At 36.8% G+C, this 7867-nt stretch overlaps 1 long non-coding RNA gene across 3 annotated transcripts in view; it reads right to left on the bottom strand.

Moving 5' to 3' along the window:
- Nucleotides 1–596: 596 nt before the first annotated feature.
- The window catches only part of LOC123380554, a 71238-nt gene continuing 63967 nt past the window's right edge, over nt 597–7867 (bottom strand). The window contains exons 2-5 of one of the 3 annotated variants that reach the window (XR_006586481.1): nt 4755–4904; nt 2452–2547; nt 1928–2080; nt 597–1432 (exon numbers count right to left, since the gene is read on the bottom strand). This is a non-coding gene — a long non-coding RNA (uncharacterized LOC123380554). The remainder of the gene's footprint in view (nt 1433–1927; nt 2081–2451; nt 2548–4754; nt 4905–7867) is intronic. The other 2 variants (XR_006586480.1, XR_006586479.1) reach the window with 2 other exon arrangements.

Below are 7867 nucleotides of genomic sequence, written 5' to 3'. Positions count from 1 at the left end.
TAGCAAGAATAAGCAGAGTCCATACTGTGTGCCAGGCAATATGCTAAACACTGAATAAGAAGTATAATAGCCATGTGAGAAAGGTACTATTATTATGCTACACACAAAACCAAAACCCGACATGGAAGTAAACGGGCCAAAATGCAAAATACAGTTATTTTGGGAGATGGGTGATTATTTTTAATGTGTGATATGATTTTCTATTTTTGTTAAAATAGTTGTTTTTCAAAATTGAATTGGTTAAACCAAGTCGATCTCAATAACATTTTGAGTGACATGAGAGAAGTCTATAGCAAGCAAGGATATAATATTTGGACAACCACTGTGTTTAGTTTTTCACTTCTTTTACATTATATTAATATCTGCATTGACATTTACCTTGTGACTGCTTGGACAAAACAAATACATTTTAAGAGCATCAAGAAGCAGCACTTGCATCTATCCCCCACCTAAAACCGGCTTATCTTAGGTCTTTAGAATTGCCTAAAATTTTCATCGTTCTGAAATCAGTCATTTGGACATACCCCTGGGAAAAATAACTCCTCTATTTCTGAGAAGCTAATAGTTTCCAAGGTGTTAACTCAGTGGTTCTCAACCAGGATGATTTTGCCTCCTCAGGGACACTTGGCAATGTCTGGAGACATTTGTGATTGCCATGACTGGGGAGGTACTACTGGCATCTAGTGGGTAGAAGCCAGGGATGCTGCTAATAACCTAAAATGCACAGGACAACACTGAGACATACACACTGTTCCCTGAAGGCATTATCTACACTAAAACACCAAAAGTACAGATGGCTAGTTTAATTTATGGCTATGAGAAATATCCTTCCCTGGAATATGGACCAGGGTTCTAGATTAAGGCTAGTGAAAAAGACTAAAATGCAGAATAAAAAGGAAAACTAAAAATCAGAAAAGTAAACCTTGGTAAAATCCCATATTTTCTCCTCCACAAAGTGGAAAACCCCCAGCTTTTCTCCTCTATAAGGAAACGTGACTTTGCATGAGTTACCTAAGCCTCCTTTCCATGTTTGTTAAATGGAAATAATAATTAAAATTTTTCTCCTAATGAGGCTTGTGAAAAAATTAGGACCTGTAAAGATTCTGGCAACTACAGTTGCAACTACAGTTAGGAAGCCTGTTATGAATGGTGAAGATGATGGTGTCATTGATGGTGTCATTGATGGTGTCATGATGCCAATTAATGGTAATGGTTATGGTGGTAATGATTTTCACCATGCCTTAACATTGCCTAATTATGACACTGATCGAGATAGCAAACTATCAGAAACAAAGATAACACACCTTCTTAGTCCTTAATTTCTCAAAAATTGAATTTATTGTACTGGTTAGTGTTTTGACTCTAGGAATATAAGGAGAATTAACTCATTACTCAAGAGAATGATCACCAAGATGTTCTTCTGGTAAGAACTCTGTGGACAGAGAGAAAAGAGTTGTGAGGATACATCAGAGAGTAGATGTAAACTGGACCTAAGACTTAGTATCTGATATTTCAACTGGGCGATAATTCTAAGAGAAAACACTGCTGAGGTAACTACAGCTATGGTAAATTTCCTTCCAAAATAGGGAGGTTAAGTGGAGACTGAAAACATCTGCAAGAGTCTTAAAGACAAATAAACTAAAATTGAAAATAAAAGTTAACTATTCATTGAACTGCTCAGGGCATAAGATGATCACTGGACTAATCAACTAGCTTCATGACTTTGTACAACCATTTCAAAACCTTAAGTTTGTTAAAGAGCACTGCTATTTCCATTATCAGTTTTATTTGGCCTTTTCCAATATACTTTTTGATATGAGTTTATTTTCTTTATCCCATGGATACTCATGTGAAGTTCAATGAGCTCATCATTTAATGATGACCCTTGAAAGGATTTCAAGAAACTAATAGATTGAGCCAACTCTACCTGTCAGTTTTCCGTGTTTTCTTTCAATATCTGCCTACTCAATTCCACCTCCAGCTTGAAAGCTCTGGGGATACTGTGCTCAACAGCTCTGTCTTTCCAAGCTGGTGCCTCAGTGTTCAGATACTTTTATCAACAAATATACAGTTCTGTTTACTGTAATGGAAAGAAAGTGTTTATGTTGCAAACTTCACTATTTGATCATGCTAGTCCATCTTCCTGAACTGTGCATCTTTCTCTTTTCTATACAGCCAAGTGCTACCTCTATTCCTTCCAGAATATATAACTGACTGCCCCATCCTTTTGTTGTTCCATGCAATATGCTGTAGATAATGATATATCTGTGCTGTAGCACTTGTGTGTTCTTACAGTGAGCAGTCTCATAAACTAAACTGCCTAGGTTAAAATCCCACCTTTGGGATTTTTAAGGACACTTATTAGATATATGTATTTGGGAAAATAACTTAAACTTGTTTTGCTTTGCTTTCCTTATTTGTAAATAGGGCTAATGGTAGCATTGAACTCACAGTGCACAAAAGATTTTTTAAATGCTTGACATGTAGAAAGAACTTGATTAACTCTCATGCCACTGAGTTTTTTTCTCTCCAGATGGGCTGTAAACCCTGTGGAGACAATGACAGCGGCAGCTATAGTGTGGAAATTCTTAGACCCTGAACCCACCATTAACTAAGAGTCCCAGCCATTTCTCTATACTTGTTGCCTAACGATTATTGATAGGACAAAAGAAGTTCACAATTGTCCATAAAGTATTTAGCATAATATCTGGGCCACAATAGGATCTCAATGAACTTACTAATGAAGAAATTTTAAATAACTTATTGAGCACTTCTTGATGTAGTATATGTGTTTCATATGCATTATATAATTAACTTCCTAATTCTCACATTCCTACTGTGGAAGAGGTACTATTTTTTATCTCCATTTCACACAGAGGGAAACAGAGGCTGAGGAATGTTTAAGATCGAAGATCATGCAGCTCAAGTAACAAAGCTAAGAGGTAAATCATCAATGTCAAACTTCAAAGACTTGTTCGCTTAACAACTCTGTATCTTTCCCTTTATATACCCACATTGAGTGGCATCAGATATAGAATAAGATTTTATTGATGATTGTAATGCAAGTTGCGTTTATTATAATCTTGAACAGTACAGTGAAAACATACTTTTTGGCATTTTTTTAATATCTGAAAATCATTAGTAACAAGATTCCTACTCAGAAGCTTAATATAGATTTCCTCAAGTATGGAATGTTTTCCCACATAAATATTCCTAGACAGTATTTATGGATCAAAACCACTCATTTAAAGTGAACATCTGAGCTAACCTCAGTCTTACTGGAATGAGCTCTTTGAAAAAACATAATGTATCAAGAACCATAAGGAAAGTGCTAAAAGCAATGGTTGCTTTGCTTAATGGAGCAAGTCGAAAGTGTTTGACGTTACTCTTAATAGTAGTCAGTAAAACAGTTTCCAGTAAAACTTAAGTGAGGAAATTAATCCCATAATAACAGCATGCATGCAGGTCTAGCTCAAATAATAGCAGTGTGAAGATAGCATGAAGAAAAGAGGCTTTAATTTGTGCTTCAGAATGTGTTGGGTGGGTGAATTGCATACACATTCAAAGTGATTTATTTCTTGGTCAATTTTTTTTATTCAGCAAGAATTTTGAAAATACGGTTAGTAGGTTCTATATAACCTAAAAATATAAAATAGTTTTTGAGTCTAAACACTACCATAATCATTCCATCAATATTTGTTAGGCAACTACTACTCTGCTGCTATGAGCAGTAAAAGAGTGGGAGAGAGCAGCAAATAATATTTAGCTTTTTAAGTTTATTTATTTAGAGAGAGAGAGTGTGTGTGTGTGAGCTTGAGCAGGGAAGGGTCAGATATACAGGGAGAGAGAATCCCAGGTAGGCTTATTGCTATCAGTGTGGAGTCCAATGTACAGCTTTATCTCACAAAATGTGAGATCATGACCTGAGCCAAAGCTAAGAGTCAGATGCTTCACCAACTGAGTCACCCAGGCACCCCAGCAGCAAATAATATTTTAATTATAATATGATGTAAAAAGTTCTATGATACATGATATTATTTATCTATATATACCTATATATATATAAATATATTTACAATATGATGTTAAAAGTAATAAAAGGCTATGTGTGCATAAGTGACTATTTCCTTTTCTTTCTGGGAACACAGACTATGCTTCCAGACTCCCTTACAGTTAAGTAAGTCATGTGACTGAGTTCTTGCCAATGGAATATGGAAAGAAATGATGTTTGATGGTTGTAACCTTAAGACTGACACATGAAAACCAATCACAGGGGATACTCTCTCTCTCTCATTTCCTTACCTGCTGATAAATAGAACTCAGAGAACTTCAAGGAAGGCCAAGTCACAAGGTGGAAGGAATGTGAATCTTAGAAATCCTGCTCATCAGGCTATCTGCCAAGTACTTACACTGAATGCTTCCCTGAGTAAGAAATAAATACCTATCATCCTAAGTCATTGTTATTTAGGAATTGTTTGTTATAGCAGTTAGCTTACTTTAACACATATTCTCTACAGAAAATGTGCTTACATGGGCCAAAGGCACACAAAAGAAAGAGGAAGTACTTCTGCCTGGGCCATACTCCAGAAGTGGTAAAACTCAAACTGGATCTTGAAGGCCATTTTCCCTTCACAGAGGACAAGTGAAAAGTGCTCAGAGATAGCCCTCTCTATTCTTTAAAAGTCTTACCCAAACTAAGACATGGTTGTATTTTGCTTTCTCTAGATCTGAACACTCCAGAACCAAATACTTACACCTGAAAATTGGCCAGAGGCATGATCTAGTGAGCTAACATTATAAAAAAATAGTTGATGAAGTCATGGCTTGTGGGATGAAATGTCTCTCCCAGCAGCTGCTTATATGAGATCATGAAGAATAGGTCACTGACGACTCATTTCTGGTACCTAAAAAAGAAACCATCAATACTCACACAGCTTTCTGTCTTTATTAACATGACCACTATTCCATGTACTTGATTGTCATAATTTACTGTTCCAGGAATCTCTTGACAAGAAGATAATAATTGCTAAGAACTTTGTTGTTCATTCTAGGAACTTCCTAAATGACACATTGACTCTTCATCAGAAAGCTCAAATGGCAGTTTATACTCCAAGTCCTTGTGACTCCTTATCTCAACTTTCTTGTCTTGCTATCCACAATTACCCAACAACTATAACATAATCTTTACCCAGTGCTAATCAAGCCCACTTGCTGAAAGACTCATCTTCAAAAATCCCAAAAATATCCTGATAACTTTCCCCTCCCTGCTCCAAGAAGCTACCAAAACTCTATCAGGGAAGTGTCCTCCCTTACTACAGTACAGGAACAATACATTCAGTACCCAAACATACAGTACCCAAACATACAGTACCCAAACAATACATTCAGCTTAGATTATCCAAACAACCTGCTGAAAGGACAATTAGTTTCCTAAGGCTGCTATAACAAATTACCACAAACTGGGTGGCTTTAAAGAACATAAATTTATTCTTTCACAGCTCTGGAGGCTAGAAGTCTGTTAGCAAGGCACTGGCATGGCATTTTTCTTTTTGAAGGCTCTAGGAGAATACCCCTTCTTGACCCTTCCTATATCCTGGTAGTTGCCAGCAATCCTTGGAATTCCTTGGCCTCTGGCAGTAACTCCAATCCCTGCCTCTGTCTTCACATGGCATCTTCCTTTTGTGTCTGTGTCCAAATTTCTCTCTTCTTATAAGTCTACTAGTCATTGGATTAGGGCTTAATCCAGTAATGAGATCATTTTAATTACATCTGCAAAGGTTCTATTTAAAAAAAAGGTTACATTCACAGGTTCTGGGTAGACATGAATTTGGGGGAGAATACTACTAAATCCAGTACAGATGATATTTTGGAGAGCCAGAATTTTACTTCCTTCATCCTTGTATTAGAGTGACTAAAACAACTTTTACTGTGGATAGAACCTCTTGTTTTTAAATTAGACTTAAAATTCAGATGCCACCAGAGAGAAATACTGATGCTTAAATTTGCATTAAGCTATAAATGACTGGCATTAGAGTCTTTCCAGAAGGCAAGTTTTGCAGAGGAGGATGGTGCAGAGAACAAGAGGCTAAAGAGAGCCCAAGGGAGTTCTGAAACTATTACACAAATACATACCCCCCCACACACACATACACACTACATAATGTCTTATAAATTTGGTAAAAAATATAACACTCAATTCCCTTTGGCCTGCACTGATGACTAAATTACTACCTTAAATGATTGGCCACTTGGGACCAAGACGATGCACCCTTAGTCCAGCCTTTACATGTAAATACTTCGGAAAGAGAGAACACATTAAGACATTATTCAACATTAACATTTTAGTGGGATTCTTTAACAGATAACCAGTTATCAGAACTATCAGTGTAAAACGTCAGAGGAGGGCCCTAATAATAAAGAGACCCTTGGTGTAGCTTTCTTAGGTTCCTGGGAAGGAAGGCACTGCAGTAGAAACTCCAGATCACTGACGTATAGGCAGTGTTCTTTGGGGTTAAACATTACAGGAAAATCAACAATTTATCAACACTTTTCATATGCAGTTGTCTAACCAATGACTTGTGTCATGAGTGAAGACTCATTATTAATCTTTCAATATTTCCCAAACTTTGCCATGAGCAGTGTTGCCTATTAAACTTCTGAAATCTGTTTATGCTTCAGTTGTCTACCAAATTCATCTAAGAGGTCAGCAAAACTCAATCCCACGAAATCTAGAAACCCTGTCAAATGATCTCTGCCAATGTAGGAGAATGCACTCTCACGAGCTCCTTCATTAACACATTCTCTCATTCCACAACAAAACCTCTTATTAAAAATGGAGACAAAATTTGCTAATGATTAATACAGCTGGTATGTTTAGCTTCTCTGTAAACAGTCATTTTGCTCTTTAAAATCTTTAACATTTATTTATTTTTGGGACAGAGAGAGACAGAGCATGAACGGGGGAGGGGCAGAGAGAGAGGGAGACACAGAATCGGAAACAGGCTCCAGGCTCTGAGCCATCAGCCCAGAGCCTGACGCGGGGCTTGAACTCACGGAACGCGAGATCGTGACCTGGCTGAAGTCGGACGCTTAACCAACTGCGCCACCCAGGCGCCCCTTTAAAATCTTTAAAACACATTCCTTTCTCTGAGGTTATGAAATGCCTGCCATTTTCCCCTAACAAAGTTTAGTGAGTTTCTCTGAAAGTATATATAGAGGGTTTTATTCATTTCAAATATTATTGGTTTTATTTGTGTAGTTATGCCTTTGTATTATGCACTTAATATATCTGGGCTGAGATAGGAATTTATTTCACAGGGATATAGGTTTCAATTCTTTCTTTGGTATGTCTATTTAACCCTGTCAAATTAAAAAATTCTCCTCTTATAGGATTTTTAAAAAATAATATATGATAACAAACATTTTATCAATGTAATTCCTCCAACAGATATGTATTGGGTGCACATAATTTATAATGCCTAAGAAACTGGAAATCACCTATTTCAACTAACCAATCAGTGGTTAAGCATGTGAGTTCCAAAGCCATAACACTTGAGTTTAAATCACAAACTGGTTGTGTTGCTTTGGCCAAAGTATTTGACTTCTTGGTGCCTCAGATTAGTGATAATTTACTAAGTCAATCTGTGCAAAGTGTCAAAAACAGTGATTAAGACACAGTAAGTGCTCACTAAATGCTATCTCTTAATATTATTATTATTGTTCTCTGAGGCACAAAAAGAACAAGCAAAATGTCCCTGCCCTCAAGATGCTTGAGATCTGTTGGGGAATGGCCAAACAAAACTTAACTAACCAATAAGCCAAGATCTGTTATTTTATGTGTCAAAGGAGATGAGAAGACTGGAGTGAT

This window comes from Felis catus, chromosome D1, assembly GCF_018350175.1.
Source record: "Felis catus isolate Fca126 chromosome D1, F.catus_Fca126_mat1.0, whole genome shotgun sequence".
NCBI lineage: Eukaryota > Metazoa > Chordata > Mammalia > Carnivora > Felidae > Felis > Felis catus.
This window is presented reverse-complemented; position numbering and strand designations above follow the sequence as displayed.